This window comes from Bos mutus, chromosome 19, assembly GCF_027580195.1.
Source record: "Bos mutus isolate GX-2022 chromosome 19, NWIPB_WYAK_1.1, whole genome shotgun sequence".
NCBI lineage: Eukaryota > Metazoa > Chordata > Mammalia > Artiodactyla > Bovidae > Bos > Bos mutus.
In genome coordinates this window covers 23,509,251-23,525,764 of record NC_091635.1, presented here as the reverse complement: position 1 = coordinate 23,525,764, position 16,514 = coordinate 23,509,251, and positions in this window count along the sequence as shown.

Sequence of the window (16,514 nt, the reverse complement as noted above, 5' to 3'; positions counted from 1 at the left end):
ACCTGAGGTGACAAGCTGGCAGAATCATCCCAGGACAGGACCTGGTAGGTGCGAGTGTTGGTTTCTAGGCAAAGGTGTTTGGAGCTCACTTCCTGGGGGCGGTGGAAGGGGATGAGTGTGTGTCCACAGGGGCTGGGAGGTTGCAGGTTTCAGCAAGAGGAGGCCTGAGCCGCCGGCCTGGGCTGGTTCTGGCACCCCTTGCTCCTCCCAAGACCTGCTGCAGATTCAGTCTACACACAACCACCACCCGCCACTGGGAGATGGAGGCCCAGGTGCCAGGCAGAGGGGCAATGGGGAGGAGGGCTCAGAGGGAGGTGACTGGTCGAGAGCAGGGCAGGGACATGGGAAGGATCCGTCCTGGAGACAGGGAGGGAGGGAAGGGCAGGTGGCCCAAACTGGGTCCTGGGAGGGGCAGGGAGGGTGCTGAGGAAGTGGAACTTGTCTGGAGTTTTTTTAGTCTTGGGGAGAGTATTTCTGAGAGAAGGTGTTTAATGAAGAAAGGATTTTCTGATCTCCAAGGTGGGAGGACTGGGCTGGGTGGGGGCAACAAGATGATAAAGGGAAGAAGAAGAGTCCTGGGGCATCTTGTTCCTTAGCTGTTTAAAGACAGAGTGGTATGGGCTGAAGGGAAGGCCCTGCTCTGTGTTGGGGAAGAGACAAGATAGCCTTTAGCGGACCAACACCTACAGAACTCTTGCTAAGTACCAGGTTCTGCTGGAAGGTCTTTACCTGGACTTACGCATCAAGCCTCACAATAACCCCAGGAGGCAGGGAGGCTCATTACCACGCCATTTTACTGCTGAGGACCCTGGGACACAAGAGCTTAATCCCTGTCGGAAATCCAGATGGTGCCCACGAATCTGTAAGGAAGTCAAGCAAAAGACATAAACAGAGAGCTCTTCAAGTCTGTCCATCTGCCCATCCACCCATGCATCCAAGGATACTTAGCCAGTAGCTCTGTGTGCCAGGTACCATGAAGCCAAAGGCTTCTGTGATCTGCAACAGTCCTTACAGAATCCTCTGTGGTAGGTTTCCAACATCACAGATGAGAAACCTGAGTCTCTAAGGGGGTTACATAATAGCTCAAAGTTATGTAATAATAGATCATGGTCACAGAGCAAGTAAGTAGCAGAACTAGAATTCATACCTGGGTCAGAGTGACTCTTTGGGTAGGAGCAAGAGCTCTTGTTCTGAGGGAAGATAAGCCCACAAGTCAAATAGGAACTGTGTGAGTGAGAAAACAGAAGGTAGAGAGTGTTTCTACAAGAAATCAAGGGACTTTCCTGTATTCCTCCCTTCCTGGTTGGGCTCTGCTCTCTGGAAGTCAGGTTGACAACCCTGCCAGGAGGGGGCGCTCCGCTTAGCTGGGAACAGCTAAGGAGGCAGGTGAGGTAGGGAGGAGTAGGAATTATTGATAAATAAAATTAAGTTGCTGATGGAGCAGGGTGGCCTCTATTTGGTCCTGTGCTCCTTTCTCCCCAGGATGCCCCCTGACTTCACCGACAGAGTTTGGCTGCCATCTTTGTCTATCTCCTAAGCCCCCTTTTTCCAACTCTGTCTTCTTCCTTCCTGCAGGAGCAGGCCACACCTGGTCCCACAGGTTATCACACCAGGCGACCTCCCTGCCTTCCAAAAGCCTGGCGGCCTATCTCCCCCTCAGGGATGGCCCCACCCCCCTGGCTTCCTGAGTGGAATTCCCCTCAAGGGGGTAGCACTGATTACAACAGGATTGGGCCTTGGAAACGTTGGGATTTGGGGTGAAAGGTGACCTAGGAAAGTTCTTAAGAGCCATGCCCAGGGGCTGCAATTGCTTAGCCTAGAGGAGGCCAGAGCAAAAGGAAGGAAAGGGGCCTGGGAATGGGAGCTGTCCTCTTCCCCAGAGCTAGCCGGGCTGGGGTGCCTGGATGCCCTTCACCTTCACCCCAGCCCTCAGGCAGGGAGCATGCGCTAGCAGCTGTACTACTCTTAGGCTGGGCTGGGAGGCCCCTGTCTTAGGCCTCAAGGTTACTAGCCCTGTTCTGGCCCTCTTCTAGCTGGATCGCCCTTCCCAAGAATGAGGACTCCATGAAACCAAGGGGAAGACTTGGCACAATTTCCTTTCTAGACCACAGAATGTCAGAATTCCCTGCCCAAGCAGCCCTGAGCCTGCTGTCCAGGTCTACACAGGTGTTCCCCTCCACTCCCATCTTTCCTAGCCTGGGCCCACTGAAACTTCTAGGCCCCAGTGGCTGTTTGGGTGGGGGTGGGGGTGATGTCAGGAGGGCAGGGGGAGGATGGACCCTAGATGGCGGGCTACAGCACCCAGAGCCACGTGCATGGCTCCCTTTCCTGGTGCAGGGCAGAGAAGAGAGAGTTCCAGAGGCTGGGGCCTCCATTTATGTCCCTGCCCTGGCTGACCTCTCATCATTGCCCCTATCCCACCTCCTGGAACCCCCAAACCCCCATAGATGCCCATCTCATTATTGCCCCTGTCCTATCTCCTGGAGCCCACAAACCCCCGTAGATGCCCATCTCAGTATCGCCTCTTGATCTGCATTGGAGAGAGGCCCAAGTGAAGTGGAAGGTGAGGAAGTTCTTCCCACAATCTCACTGGCAGCCCTCCTGCTAGTCCCCCTTCAGGACACAGTTTTTAGCAGACGCATTTAAGGGGTCAGTTTTCCTCAGGGCTGGAGAAAGGGACCAAGGGCTCTCCTTTGCCTCCTCTCACCACCATTGTGGCCCTAATGGGACCTGGAAAACATTGCTGCCTCCAAGAAGTGACATCATCTTGTTTGAAGTGATCCCCTAGACCTTCCCAAGACCCCTCCCTGCTTTTCCCAAGAATATCTCCAATTCCCTAGTTCCTGCCTATGATACCTGTTTCCCAGGGAGCAGATGCCTTAACCCCCTTCTCTTGCTTGCCCCCTTCCCCAGGGTCCCTAAACTCCTCAGCACCCAGGGCCTTGTGGATTGGCAGAGATGGAGGGGAGGCTGGCCCAAGCCAACTTTTGGGCTCCCACAGGGAGGGGTGTGTGTAAATCTGGCCTCATCCCCTTCCCCCCCAGCCTGCTGTCAGCTGGCCAGCCTCATCCCTAGAGCAAAAGCACTTCCATGCGGGAGGGAGACTGCTCAGTGGGAGAAAGATGAAGCCAGTCCCCCCACGTGTCAGTGAACAAATTGGGCCAATTTGGTGTGATTAGTGAAGAATTCACATCTGGCCAGCAGAGTCCTCCCCCCACCCCTAGCCCAGGCTGGCTCCTGCTCCCCATTAGAAGCTATTTTCTCTGACGGCTCCATTTGTCTCTGTAGTTGGGGGTTTGACAGCTCCCTGGCCAGCCTGGGGGGCCTGGCTCTTAGTGAGAGGCCCAAGGCCAGGCTGCCTGCCCACCACCCCCTTAACCTGCTGCCATGGGTGATGGCATGCTCCAAACAGGGCCCAGGCACCTGTAAGCCCTGTGTGTGTGTGTGTGTGTGTGTGTGTGTGTAGATGCACAGCTAGGTGGGGCCTGGGGAGCAGCATTCTCTAAGCTTTCCACCAGGTTTTCCTTGGCCCTTAGTTTCTCATCTTACACAGTGATGGTTATGCTTTGAGATCAACAGAGATTCATGTATGTGTGTCTGTGTGGTGGGGGAGGCAGGGTCTGGTGTTTCCTAAGAGAAAACAGCTAGGCGTGTATAAGGGAGGGCCTGCCCCCGCTTCCTTTGCCCCTTCCCTGCCCCTCCCAGAGACTGCTGCTGCAGCTACCCCTCAGGAATGCCTGTGGGTGACTGTTGCACAGCTGGAAGGCTTGCCCCTAGAAGTAGTTTCAAGGTAGTACCATTGGGGGTGTGGCCTTCAAAGTCTTGGGTCTTCCTCCCCCAGCAGTGACCCTAGGTTCCCCGTGTCAAAGGCAATTTGGGGCTATTTAAAGGAGCCTGACCTAGAGGTCACCTGGGCAAATCTCTTCCCTGGGGAATTACCACCAGATGGCAACCTGGGGCTTGTCTCCTCAAAGATTCTCCCTGGTTGCCAGGGAGCACCAGGGCTCTGCTGTTGCCTGAAGTATGTGAAGGAGCCCAGGACCAGTGTCCCTGGATGAGAATTCTCCTGGAAGAGAGATAACTGGGGAAAGGGGTCCTAGCCTACAGCACTGGGGAGAACTGCTTTCCATCATGATGTCATATAATTTTGGGGTGGAAGCTTCTCAGGCTTCCAGCATTTTTCCATTGCTACATGGATACCTAAAGAAAACCGAGAGGTGTAAAGAGAATCGGACATCTGTGATCTCTCCAACCTCCAAAGCCCCTGAAAAAGGGTGACCAATTGTCCCAGGTTTTCCAAAACTAAGAGGTCTCCAGGGATGTGGTCTTTCTGTGCTGAAGCCAGAACAGTCTTGGGCAGACTGAGACAGCTGGTCACGCTATCTAAGCATCAGCCCCGGCAACCAGGCAGAGAGTTGGTTCTTCTGAGATCTGCTGCCTGATTTCTCATTTGACTTTGTTTTGTCCTTACCTGATTGTGCCTTATGCCTTATTATTATTTGTGGGTTCCTCAGCTTTCTTTTCAAGGTAGTGCCTGGGGTGTTGGAAGGATCCCCTGACTTGGGGGGCCACTGGGGCAGGCAGTGGGTAACTTAGTGATTCATCTCATTCATGCTGAGGACCATGGGCTTGGGGTGTGATCACAGCAGCCAAGCTGGCCTGCTCTCCCAGGGCACCGACCACCCAGCACCCATCTCTAATTAAGAGAGGAACCTTCAGAACACCCACTGTGTGTGGTTTCTGGAGTTATTATCCCATTTCAGAGATGGGAGAACTGAGATGGAGTCATTGGCCCCAGGGCAGAGTTGTGGCAGTGCAAAGTAAGATCTCCTGGATATCTGCCTCCTACAACCCCTTACTCCATCTCCTGTTCAGACAAAGACTGCTGTTTTCTTGAGGTCAGGAATAAGCCCTCTGCCCTAAGTTGGGTGGGGGTCTTCCCTGGTTCAGATGGTAAAGAATCTGCCTGCAATGTGGGAGACCTGGGTTTGATTCCTGGGTGGGGAAGATCCCCAGGAGAAGGGAATGGCTCCAGTATTCTTGCCCGGAGAATTCCATGGACAGAGAAGCCTGGTGGGCTACAGTTGGTGGGGTTGCAGATAGCTGAACTAACACTTACACTTTCTTTCCCAAGTCAGGGAGTCAGTTGCTCCTCCCCTGAAAGCGGCCTCAACCCCACTCCCCAGGCATTAATTACATAATTAACTGAGGACAGAGAAGGAGGAGAAGGCCATCCTGGCAGGAATCCAAAGGCCGCGAAGACTTCTGAAAATCTAGATATCAGACCAACTTCTACCTGTTCAGCAGCAACTGGCGTCCCTGAGACAGAACTGAAAGAAGCCAAGATGTAAAGAAGATGGCTGAGAACCCTGGAGCGGGGAGGGAGACCAGTGGGGAAGTAGTGCTTCCATGGTTCCGGAGTAGGGCTGCTCAGGGGCTGGCCCCCACCTGCTCCTGCCCTGACCCATCTCCCCTCCACGTGCCTCTTCCCGCCAAACCCCTCCCTCCCTCTCCTCTGCACATAAGCCCAGGGCCCTTGGAAGCCAAACAGAGAGGCTGGAGACAAGGGCTGAGCTTGCACTTCAAACTGTGCTTGAAGTGCCAATTTGAAGAGGGATGTGGAAAGTTCTCAGGAGTCTCTGCTAGTTTCCTGGGTCTGATGACCCTGGGGCTACTAAGGCATTTGGGGGGCTGCACAGCTCCTTTTTCTGGGCAACCCTAGATGCCACCGGGGGGAGTTCCTCTCCAGGAGTGGTGCCACATGCTCTAGTCTGGAGGAGGGGTGCTGGGCCTTGGGCTGAGCCCCACTTCAGGCAGAGGCTCTTCCTGAAGAGGAGGACCCATCTGCGAAGCCCCTCTCTAGTCCATTTGGCCTTCGTGGAGAATCCCAGGCCTAGGGTGAAGGGAGCGCAGTTCTGCCTCTGTGTCAGAGCAAAGACGCACCTCACTGTCTTGACACTTGGTCTCCACCTTGGGGAAGCCTGCAGGTGGGGTCCTTGCCTGTTTACACCCTGTCTGAGTTTGCTTCAAGCCAAAGGCAACTTCCTCTTTCCACCAACAGGCCCCAAGAGGAGATCAAAGGCAAGAGCCCTGAGTTCAGGGAAGAGGAACTGAGGCTGGCCCATGCCGCCACTGTGTAATAGGAGGGTTGAAACCTATGGGGAGAGCTGGAGCAGGAGAAGGATACAGGGAACAAAGGCAGAAAGCCCAGGGACCCGGGCCTAGGACTTGGCTGTGCCTGTCCCGTCCTGACCCTTCCTCCAGGAAGCCCAGGTCATCTGTCCATCCCTGAATCCTGACCTCGTGGCTCAGGGTGCGCCCTGCTCCTCCGCTGTGTCGCCAGCAGGGTTTTCTTGGTCTCTCTGCACTTTGGGACTCACTCCAGAGCACTGGTCACAGCAAGAGGAGAGAAGAGGGGGCGCGGTGTGTGTGCGGGTGGGGGTGGGCTGGGGGTGGCAGGGCGGAGGGGGTGTCCTTCCCTCCCCTCCCCGGGGGCCCGCCCCCACCTCTGCCCCGCTCTAGGCAGGAGGGCGGGGCGCCCGGAGAGGGGCTCAGGCGCGGCGGCGGCTGTCACTCACGCACTCACGCGGGAGGAATGCAGACGGCAGGGCTGCCCTGTGGTCACGTCTCCGCCCCACCGACGGAGGTAGGCGCCCAGGTACCCAGCCTGTGGGCCTTGGGAGCCCGCCAAGCTGCTGATGAAAGGCTCCACAGATTAACCCTTTCTTGGCCGCACCCCTTCGCTGCCGCCAGCTGCCGGGTGGTCGCCAACCACGAGGGGCAGAGGGGCGGGATGCTGGAGCGGCGGTTGGGCGGGAGGCTGGGCGCGCCGGCTAAGTGGGCGTCTGGGCGCTGGCGGGGGGGTGGTCCCCCACCTCCACCCCGCTGGCCTCAGGCCCCTTTGGTCCTAGGGCTGACACAGCTGAGAGCCAGGTCTCCTGTGACAGATGATGCCGCCTCCCCCGCAAGGCTCTCCGCGGGGCGGGCCAACCTCCCATGATGCTGTGCCCTCTCTTGGAAAGTCCCCTGAAGCTCTGAGCACTGGACCGGGAGTCCAGAAATCCATATATTCATGCCGTGCAGACATCAAAGCTCTAAGAGGATCAGCTCAGCTGTTAAGAGTCAGGGAAAGTGGGCTCTTAGACTGAGTTTCTCCAATGTATAGAATTAGGTCAGTAATTAAAAATGTGGGATTATGTATTTGTATGTTTTAGTAGCAACCTACATTTCCGTCCCTCCCCTCCCACACCCCCCAGGCAGGAGTCTCAGGCAGATGCCTAGTATATAAATCAAACAAAGTGGAGAGTTTCTGGTTGGAGTAGAGGGTGAAGTCCCCTTTCCCTCCCACCCATCTGATGGAAACACCTAGGGAGGATTCCAGGGAATGTGGTTTGGAAAGCTGTGAGGTCTAGGTGTGGGTGATGCAGAATGCATCTCTTTTCACTGGGGGTCTTGCCAACCAGGCATTTGCTCTCTGTTCAGGGCTCACCCTGGGGCATACTGGGATGCCCTGAGGTCTGGGCTCCTGCTTCCAGGGTCTGAGAACTGAGTCCTGAGCCCTCCATAGAGAACTGCAAGTTCAACCTTGAGTTTATCGTTCAGGGTCCATGTCTGGGGCCCACACTCCCTCTTAATACTCTGCATGTGGCTGGACCCAATGCCTCCCCACAGCCCTGTGTTTTTCCCAGACCCTTCTCTTATCTCTTCTGCTAAGAGTTCCAAGAATCCAGGTGTGCACAGGGGTATCTAGTGGGCAGGGGTGAGGAGGGCAAAGCTCTAGGAGCTAAACTTGCTTCAGAGTTCAGATCTTTCCTTCCTGATCTCTTCTCTATCTTATCCAGCCTCCCTGGGGAGCTCCTCTTGGAGGGGTGGTAACACCAAGAGGAGCAGGAAGTCAGAGGTCCAGTCAAAAGGCAGTGCCAAGCAAGGGCAGGAAGAGAGAAGGACTGGTGCCCAGCTCCAACTCCCACCTGCCCACCCCCACACTCTCCCCTCGTATCTATGAGCATCACCACCCTGGGGGAAGCTATGCCACCCTGAAGCCTGTGTGGAGGGGTAAGAGAACACTGACTTTGGCTATAGTAGGAGAATGGACAGTGGATATCAGGAGTATGTCCAAATATAGCTCAGTTCAGTTCAGTTCAGTCACTCAGTCATCTCTGACTCTTTGCAACCCCATGGACTGTAGCACGCCAGGCTTCCCTGTCCATCACCAACTCCCGGAGCCTATTCAAACTCATGACCATTGAGTCGGTGATGCCATCCAGCCATCTCATCTTCTGTCGTCCCCTTCTCCTCCCGCCTTCAATCTTTCAAATATAGCTCATCTTTCTCAACAACTGCTGCCTTAGGTATGCCTTATCCAGCTTGAAGGCATCACCGTCTCCAAAGCAGTATGACTAGAATTTGCAAGTCATCCTTAATGTCCACTCCTTTTACCATCCAACTGGTCACCAAACCCCATCCTTTCTATAGTATCAGTAGTTCGAACTTGCCCACTTTTCTTTCCACTTTGATTGCTCCAGATGCAAAACTGAGGCCTCTTAAAACCAGTCCCTGAGACTACGGCAACGAAGGCGGGTTCCCCTGGCTCCAGGGGGGCACACCCCAACCCCCCACCCCTCCTCTGCACTGTACTAAGGGATCCTGGAATCTCAGAACACAGGTTGGAACATGCCACTCTCATGCTCAAAAACCTTTGATGGCTCCCCACTGCCAGCAGGATAAAGTCCCAACGTTGCCTGGCATTTACAGCCTGCCCTGATCTGGTGCCAATTTCCCCTGCCCGTCTGGGCTGCCACTATGCACTTCACCCCCTTAACTCCAGCCACATCTAGTGGCTGGTTTCACCCTGGTCATGCTGCATGCTTTCATGGCCCACCACCTTGGCTCACAGACAAGCTTGTTCCTGGCACTTACGGTGCTCTGGGGGAGAAGAATTAATCACATAATCCCATAAATAAACATATCCTTACAAACTGTGATAAGTTCAGGGTATCTTTAGGAACTCAAGGAGAACTTATAATGGGGGTGGGACAGATTTAGACTGGGGACTCAAAGAAGGCTTCTAGGCAGAAGAGGCACTTCAGGGTATTGGGTCCGAATTACTTTCTGCATTACCCTTTGGATGCTTGGGAAGGTTATCTTTGATCTTTTGTCAGGATGAATTTCCCTGTCTGTACACCAGATTTCTTGGCGTCTCTGCCTAGCTTGTATTTCATTCTGTCTTGAACTGGAATCTGCCTTGTGTGTTACAGCCCCTAGACTGAGCTAGCGAGGGAGGGGAGTGTTGCTCATTCATGCTTAGAACACCACCCTGCACACAGGAGGTCTGGAACACAGTAGGCCTTTAATGAACATGTTTTGATTTTTGAGGTGAGTATGTGGAGACTTCTGCATTGTATGCGCATAGCGTGTGTGTGTGTGTGTGTGTGTGTGTGTGTGTGTGTGTATTAGTCACTCAGTCGTGTCTGACTCTTTGCGACCCCATGGACTGTAGCCCATCAAGCTCCTCTGCCCATGGAATTATCCGGGCAAGAATACTGGAGTGGGTTTGCCATTTCCTTCTCCAGCATCCACATAGAGGTAGACCTGAAAACAGGAGACATTCTTTGAGAGGTATTCAAGGATTGGCGTGGAAGGGAGGCAAGATGGTCTTCTAGTCCTCTCCTCTCTCCAAAGCTCTGTCCTCTCTCTGTCTAAATGACTCCCAACTGATACTTCCCACCTGCCTCAGAATCCTCCCAGTTCCTCGGAAAGAGCATTGCATTTAGGGCAGCTCCCCTCCTCCTTCATTCCCCAAGCCCAGATGATCCATATTTGGAGTGAGCAGGGAATGGTGAGAAAGGGGCTCTCTTTCCTCCTAGGAGAGTGGGTGCTGACATCTGAAGGTATGAGTATCATTGGCTCCGAATCTGGGCTTTCCCATCCTCAAGGTCTCAGCCACCCAGGAGCAGCCCCCAGAGGCTGCTATGTTGGCCTGACTGCAGGTCTGGGGGATAAACATTCCTTCTTCCCCTTGGCTGCACCCCACCACTAAACGCCAACCAGTCCCTTCCAGCTCTAGCTCAGTGGGGACAGAGCACAGAGGGAGAGGAGGGGTTAGCCTGGCTGGCTTCGAGGAGGGAACGGAGGAGGGAGAGTGACTTGGGAATGACCCTAATGTAGAGTCTGCCTCTCCACAGGCCCTGTCCTTCCCCCTGACCTCTGCCACTTCCAGATCACAGGGCAGCAGACAGTCTCCCAGATTTTCTAGTTCTTTCTGGCTTTGCTGCAGACTTTCCCAGCAATGGAGAATTTTGGATGTGAATAAGGAGCGCAGTAAGGCTACTGAACCCAGAGAGGGGCTAGGCCCATCAAATTTCAGTCCAGTCCCCATGGGCCAGGGTCTTTGGGTTAGCTCCCCTTCACGGATCCTTTGTTCTGATGGTGAGGGTCCAGTCCCTGCCTCAGGGGGATACCAGTCTGAGGGTGGAGATCCAGCAGGGTCCTCCCAGGGTGCTGAGGGTTACAGGATGAAACCGGGCGAGAGACACTTAGCCTCTCTAGGAGGGCGGGCAGCTAAGGTGCCCCAGCAGGCTGTCCAGATCGGGCTGCTCCCTCAGTTCATTCCTTCCCTCGGAGCAGCTGTGTCTGCTAGTCTCACTGTACTCTCTCTTGCGGCAGGAGCCAGGTGAGCAGTGGCACTGACATCACAGGTGGCAGCTGGCAGGTGGGGAGAGAGCGGGGGAGGAGGAATGTGCCCCAGGCCCCAGCAGGTGCCACTGGACAGTCCAGTAACCGCACCCCTTCCCCATGACCTGCTCACCTCACTGCCTGCCTGCCACAGTCCTGGTCCCTATGCCAGGGGTCACAGCCAGGTCCTGGGTTCCAGGTAGCCATTCCTGGGAGGAGGATTACCCTCTGGACACAAGAGACATCTTGTTGAGCATTAATCATTGCCACAACTGCCATTTTAAGAATGTGGACTCTGGCTGGCTTCTTTAATCCTCATAGTTAATACTGTATTACTTATATTTCACACGTAGGGAAACCAAGGCTCAGGGAGGTGAAGTCACTAACAGTTTACCCCGTGCAGCCTGAGTGGGGAAGCAGTGGACAGGCGATCCTGAGGGTTAGAAGAAGAGGTCGTCTCGTGGATTTGCAGCTCCCGTGAGGCTGAGACAGCGGCAAGGATTCAATCAGAGGGCCCTTCGCAGTCCAGGAAGGAATTGTTCCTTACAGTGAGAGGGATCAGACAAGGGCTGGGAGTGGGGACAGGGCCAGTAGGCCAGCTCTACACCACATGCCAGGGACCCCGCACTGAACCACCTCCACCAGCCTCCTCCCCTCTCCCCGGAAGCTGAGGAGCAGGTGGGGCGATGGTGGCTTCCTAGAGCCATGATCTCAGCAGAGAGCTCGCCAGGCCTCCTCCCCCAACCCCATCCTCTCCTCAACATCCCCACCCCATGTGGTGGCCCAGGTGGCCCACTGCTGCAGGCCCAGGGCAAGCACCCCTGAGACCCCCAGGTGCCTCTGGGACTCTCCTTGGTGATGCCTCAGAACAGGGGCGGGGGTCCAGACCACTGAGTCCAGGGAGAGACGACCCAGCTTTGCTCTACCCTCCGCCTGCTCCCCCACTCTCTCTGCTCCCCCCCACCAGCTTCCCTCGCAAACACTCACTCATTCATTCCCTAGACCACCTACAAACCACCCATTTGCCCAGACCACACAGCTCCTCTGCCCAGCTCAGCTCCCGGGGATAATGGCCGCCCCACCCCCATCCTTTCAGGGCCCACCCCCAAGCCTAATTACCACCTTGGCACCTCCGGGGCGGGTGGCGGGGGGGGGCATTGACCTCCACTTCTGCTTGGAAGTCTCTTGGGCACAGAAGGCCTGTTTTCTTCTGGACATCAAGGGGCAGGAGCAAATTAGAGACCCTCAACTGAGCCGCACTCTGGTCCTTCCCACCCCACCACCCATCTTCAGGCCCAGGCTACTGGGGCAGGGCAGGAGGCAAGATGGCGGAGAACTTCTTTGCTCCTCCGTTCTCCTGGGCGCGGTAAAGGGATGGAGGAAGGAGCAGACCCAAAATGCCCTCAGGTGCAGGTCAAGAAGGACTCCCCAGGAAGAGCCCTGGACCAGGAGTCAGAGGTCCAGGATTCAGTTCTGCGGTGCTGACTGCCTGCACTCGCCCCGCCACCCGTCCTGGCCTCAGTTCCTGTGTGCATGTGGGAAATAGAGAGGACAGCTGTTCTCTGAGGTGTCTAAGGCTCTGAGCCCCGTGTGTGCTGACTGAGGGTCTCCACATATGCTGAGGGACCGCTGAGCAAGGAAGTAGGGAGAACACAAGTGGATGGAAGAGGCTGCCAGAGGAGGGCAGGGGCAGGACAGGAAGACAGAGCTGGGCTGGCCTGACATCTGTCAACACTGGGTGGGAGGTGGCACTGGGTGGCCTGCCAGGTTAGGAGTGTGGAGTCAGGAAGTCCTCACAGCTTCTGGAGCTAATGGTCTCTGTCCCCCAAGCCCCCTTAGCATCAGCAAAATGGTGGTGAGGGGAGGGCCTCCCTGAAATGGCCTGTGCCTTTAGAGGGGCCCCTCTGCCTTCCCCTCCACAGTGTCTGCACTGACCCATGTCCCAGGGCGGGCACCAGTCACTTCAGTGCCCAGCGTGGGCCCTGGCTCAGAGAAGGTTCCCAGTAAATGTGAGATGAATGAATGAGGATGGAAAAACTGGGGGCCAACTGAGGGGAAAAGGAACCCAGATGTGTGAGCTTACCTGCAGCTGCGGGCTTGGGTCGGCAGGGAGAGAGGGGAGCCGTGGGCAGGGGTGGCATTGGTGGCTTCACTCTCACCAGGAGGAGCTGAGCGAGGCCTAGGCCCCGGGGGCCAGGGCCACCACGGCTGGGCCAGGGCGGATGAGGTGGTCTCTGTGGGGTCCCTCTAAGGACCCCTCCTTCCCCATAATTACTTCTGATTAGCTTCACCACAAAAGCCAGGCTGGAAAGAGAGGGGTGTTTGGGACATGGGGGAGGGGACAAGGTGGAGCAGAGCACTCAGGACAAGCAGGGCCCCCAGCTGTGCTCCTTCAACACACCACACACACAGACACACACACACACCATGATCTGGAAAATTCCAGTGGAGCCCCATCCACTGAGAGTAGCAGTGATCCAGGGACATCAGGCACTTTAGACAATTCACTCATATGTATTAACTCAAAATGCCCCCTCCAGAATTCTCAGAAGGGAGGGTGGGTGGGCAGAGCTCCCAGGCCGAGGGGAGCAGGAAAGAGAATACACACTTCAGGTCAGAAGGGAGCTTTGCAGGCATGTCCACCATCCCAACACAGAGGCCTACCTGGAGAAGCCCCCGGAGCTCCCTGCCAGGTCTCAAAAGTTCTTCCTGGTGTCCAGCTGGCCTTTCTGCCTGATCTGTGCTAAGGTGAGGATCGGCAGATAGATTCCCCATGTCTGTGGCTCTTACCCACCTACCCCTTTGAGACAATCCATGCTGGGTCCTTCCCTGGAGGCCCAGAGGCTGGGGTCCCCTCCTCTTTAACCTGGGGGCAGGACCCTCCCTTCCACTTCCTCAGCAGGCAAGTAGGAATCCAGCTCAGGTCACTTAGACTCATCTTCCAAGGAGGTCCCTGGGGAGGGTGCAGTGTGAGAAGTGTCCTCTCTTTCCTGACTGTTCTGGGTAGGCACTTGTGGACTGGGGGAAAGGGAGGAAAGGTGGGACATGCCTGCTTCCCGAGCCGCAGCTTTGGGGAAACTGTAACCAGTAGTAGTAACTAACAAGCAAAGCACAAAAATTTACTCTAGGTCTGAGCACCAGGCTTCCATGCTTTACAGACATTCTTTCACTGACTCCCTGTCTTTTAGGGAGACCCCAAACCCTTGTGGTCCAAGATCTCCCCAGTCTGCTGGGGGAAGCGTTGACCCAATACCTTCCCTTACAAGCTCCTAGTCTGAAGAGAACTAACCCCTGCCCTCAGGGAGCCTCTAGTCTGAAGGGGGTACTCCTTCAGAATGGGTACTCCTGACCCGGTTTCCTCCCCGCAAGGGAGTTGGGTTTTTAGAGATGCGAGGGACTTCAAGGCAGCAGCGATGGGGGAAGGCGCGCAGGCTTCCTGGTGGCGCTGGGCTGCGTGGAGGAGGCGGCGGGGCCGGGCTGGGCCCTCGGAGGAGGCCGCCCCAGCGGCGCTCCCACGACCCGGGCAAGGCCGTCTGGGCGCCGTCTCCGGTCTCGGGGCCTGCGGTCGGGGCACCGCGGGGCCGTGTTTGAGCCGGTCAGCTCCCCGCGGAAATTACAGGGGCGCTCGGCGCTGCGGTCGCGCCCCCCGGGGCAGCGCCCGCTGGTTGGAGGCGTTTAAATTGAAAGCAGCTTTGGGGAGAGGGGGCGGGCGCGGGGCGCCGAGCAAGGGGAGGGGGCGACTGGGCACAGCGACCCCTTTGTCTGCGCCCGCCGAGGGGCGGAACCTTGCGGTGAGCGCGGCGCCCCCTCCCCTCGCTCCAGCCTGGCCGGTTCCCACGCCGCCCAGCCGACCGAGGCCCGCGCCGCTTCTCCACCTGGGTCTCTGCCTTCCCTCCTGAGGCAGCGCGCGGTACACCTCCTCCAGGAGGCCCTCCCAGACTAGCAAGCAGTGTCAGTCCGCGGGGGGCGGTCCGGAGGGTCAGGAGACCTGGGCTGAGTCCTCTAATAGGTTCCGTGATCTTGGTCAAATCTCCTCTTTCTCTGGGCCCCAGTGTCCTCTATAGAAAGACAGATACTTAGCCCTTTCTGCCTACCTTAGTAATGTTAAAGATGATTTGAGTCAGTTGTCAGGGCAAGTGTTATGAAAACTGTAAAACGTCTGAGGAATAATGCTGTGTATGCTGTGCTTATTCGCTCAGCCTTGTTTTTGCGACTCTTTGCGACCCTATGGACTGTAGCCCACCAGGCTCCTTTGTCCATGGGAATGCTCCAGGCAAGAATACTGGAGTGGGTTGCCATGCCCTTCTCCAGGTGATCTTCCTAATCCAGGGATTGAACCCAGCTCTCCCGCATTGCAGGTGGATTCTTTGCAGTCTGAGCCACCAGAGAAGCCCATGAATACTGGAGTGGGTAGCCTATCCCTTCTCCAAGGGATCTTCCCAACTCAGGGATCAAACCCGGGACTCCTGTGTTGTAGGTGGATTCTTTACCGCCTGAGCTACCAGTGAAGCCCCTGAGTAATAATAAATACCAAGAATAACTCCCCACCCCCACCCCCAACTCTTCCATGTGAGCTAGCATTTGTACGCAGGAGTGCTTGTGCTTGATACGGGATGGGGGAGGAGTTAAGTAGCCAGCAGCTTGGATCAGGGGAGAAACCACGATGGACTTCTTGGAGGAGGGGAATGTGGAGTAAGCAGGGCTAGGAAGGAGTGAAGGGAGCAGTACTGGATAAAGGAGAGGGTGTCTCTGCTCCTGGGGATAAGATCAGGGGAAGGAGAGGCAAGAGCCAGGAAAGAGGGGGCTCTCTATAAGATGAACTTGTCCTGCCTGCGGGCTGCAGTCGAAGAAGTGACTTGGGGTGAGTGGCCGTTTGCTCCATTGGTGGGTGGCATGTCTCCCGGGATGGCAGACTGGTGGCAGAGCCTGGCCCAGTCCAGTGGTTGAGAAGGAATGCCTGTTGCCCCTAGGGGTGTGCTCCCCTTGGCCCTTCACTCTTATGTTTCCTGACGGCTCTGGGCACCCAGAGGATCATCCCTGGGCTCTGGGCACCAGGTGCAGGGAGCTTGGCTTGTTTCCTTCGCTTCCAGCAGCAGCAGTGGAAGGTTGTTTGCCAGGTCTGGTGCCCAGGGACGTACCCAGTTGCTCCACACCCAGCAGAGCTGCATGTTTCTGGTTTACTTCCTGGAGGTCCCTAGTGGACTGCCAGGGATGGGGGCAAAGCCCCACAGTTCCAGGTACCTGACAGCTGGGGAAAGATGGAGAGCTGAGCCTGGCCAGAGCGGGGAGGAATCTGTAAGGGCTCCCAAAGAGGAAGTTGAGGAGCAGCCCTGGAAGGGAAGGAGAGAAGAGGGTGAGGCCTAGTGGGGAAGGAGGACCAATGAGCTGCACCAAGTGTTTCCACCAGAGGAGCTTCTTTCCCCTTCCTCTATTACACCCCCTCGGGGGCCCAACGCCGCCTCCAAAGCCCAAAGCCCCTCAAACGCCTACAGACAAGGGCTTGGGTCTGGCAAGTGGGATGAGATCTACAAGTGGGCTTTGAGGCACAGACTGGGGGGTGCAGCTTGCCAGCTCTGCCTGTCCCCTTTTACCTCTTCCCCTGGCCCAAGCAGCTGCTAAACCCACCCAGCTCACCGGCCCCCCTGGCACATCCCAGGCTTGTGCCAGTAGGGCACAGGGCAGGAATGCCACAGGAAAAGAACAAAGGAGCCCACCAAGGGTGGTGATGGCCCAGAGTGACCTGACTGGTTAGGGCTGGGCCACACCTGTCTGGAGAGCTGGCCAGACTCAAGGAATGTCCCTGACCCCCAAGCCTGGGAACCACCAGACGACGTCTCCCA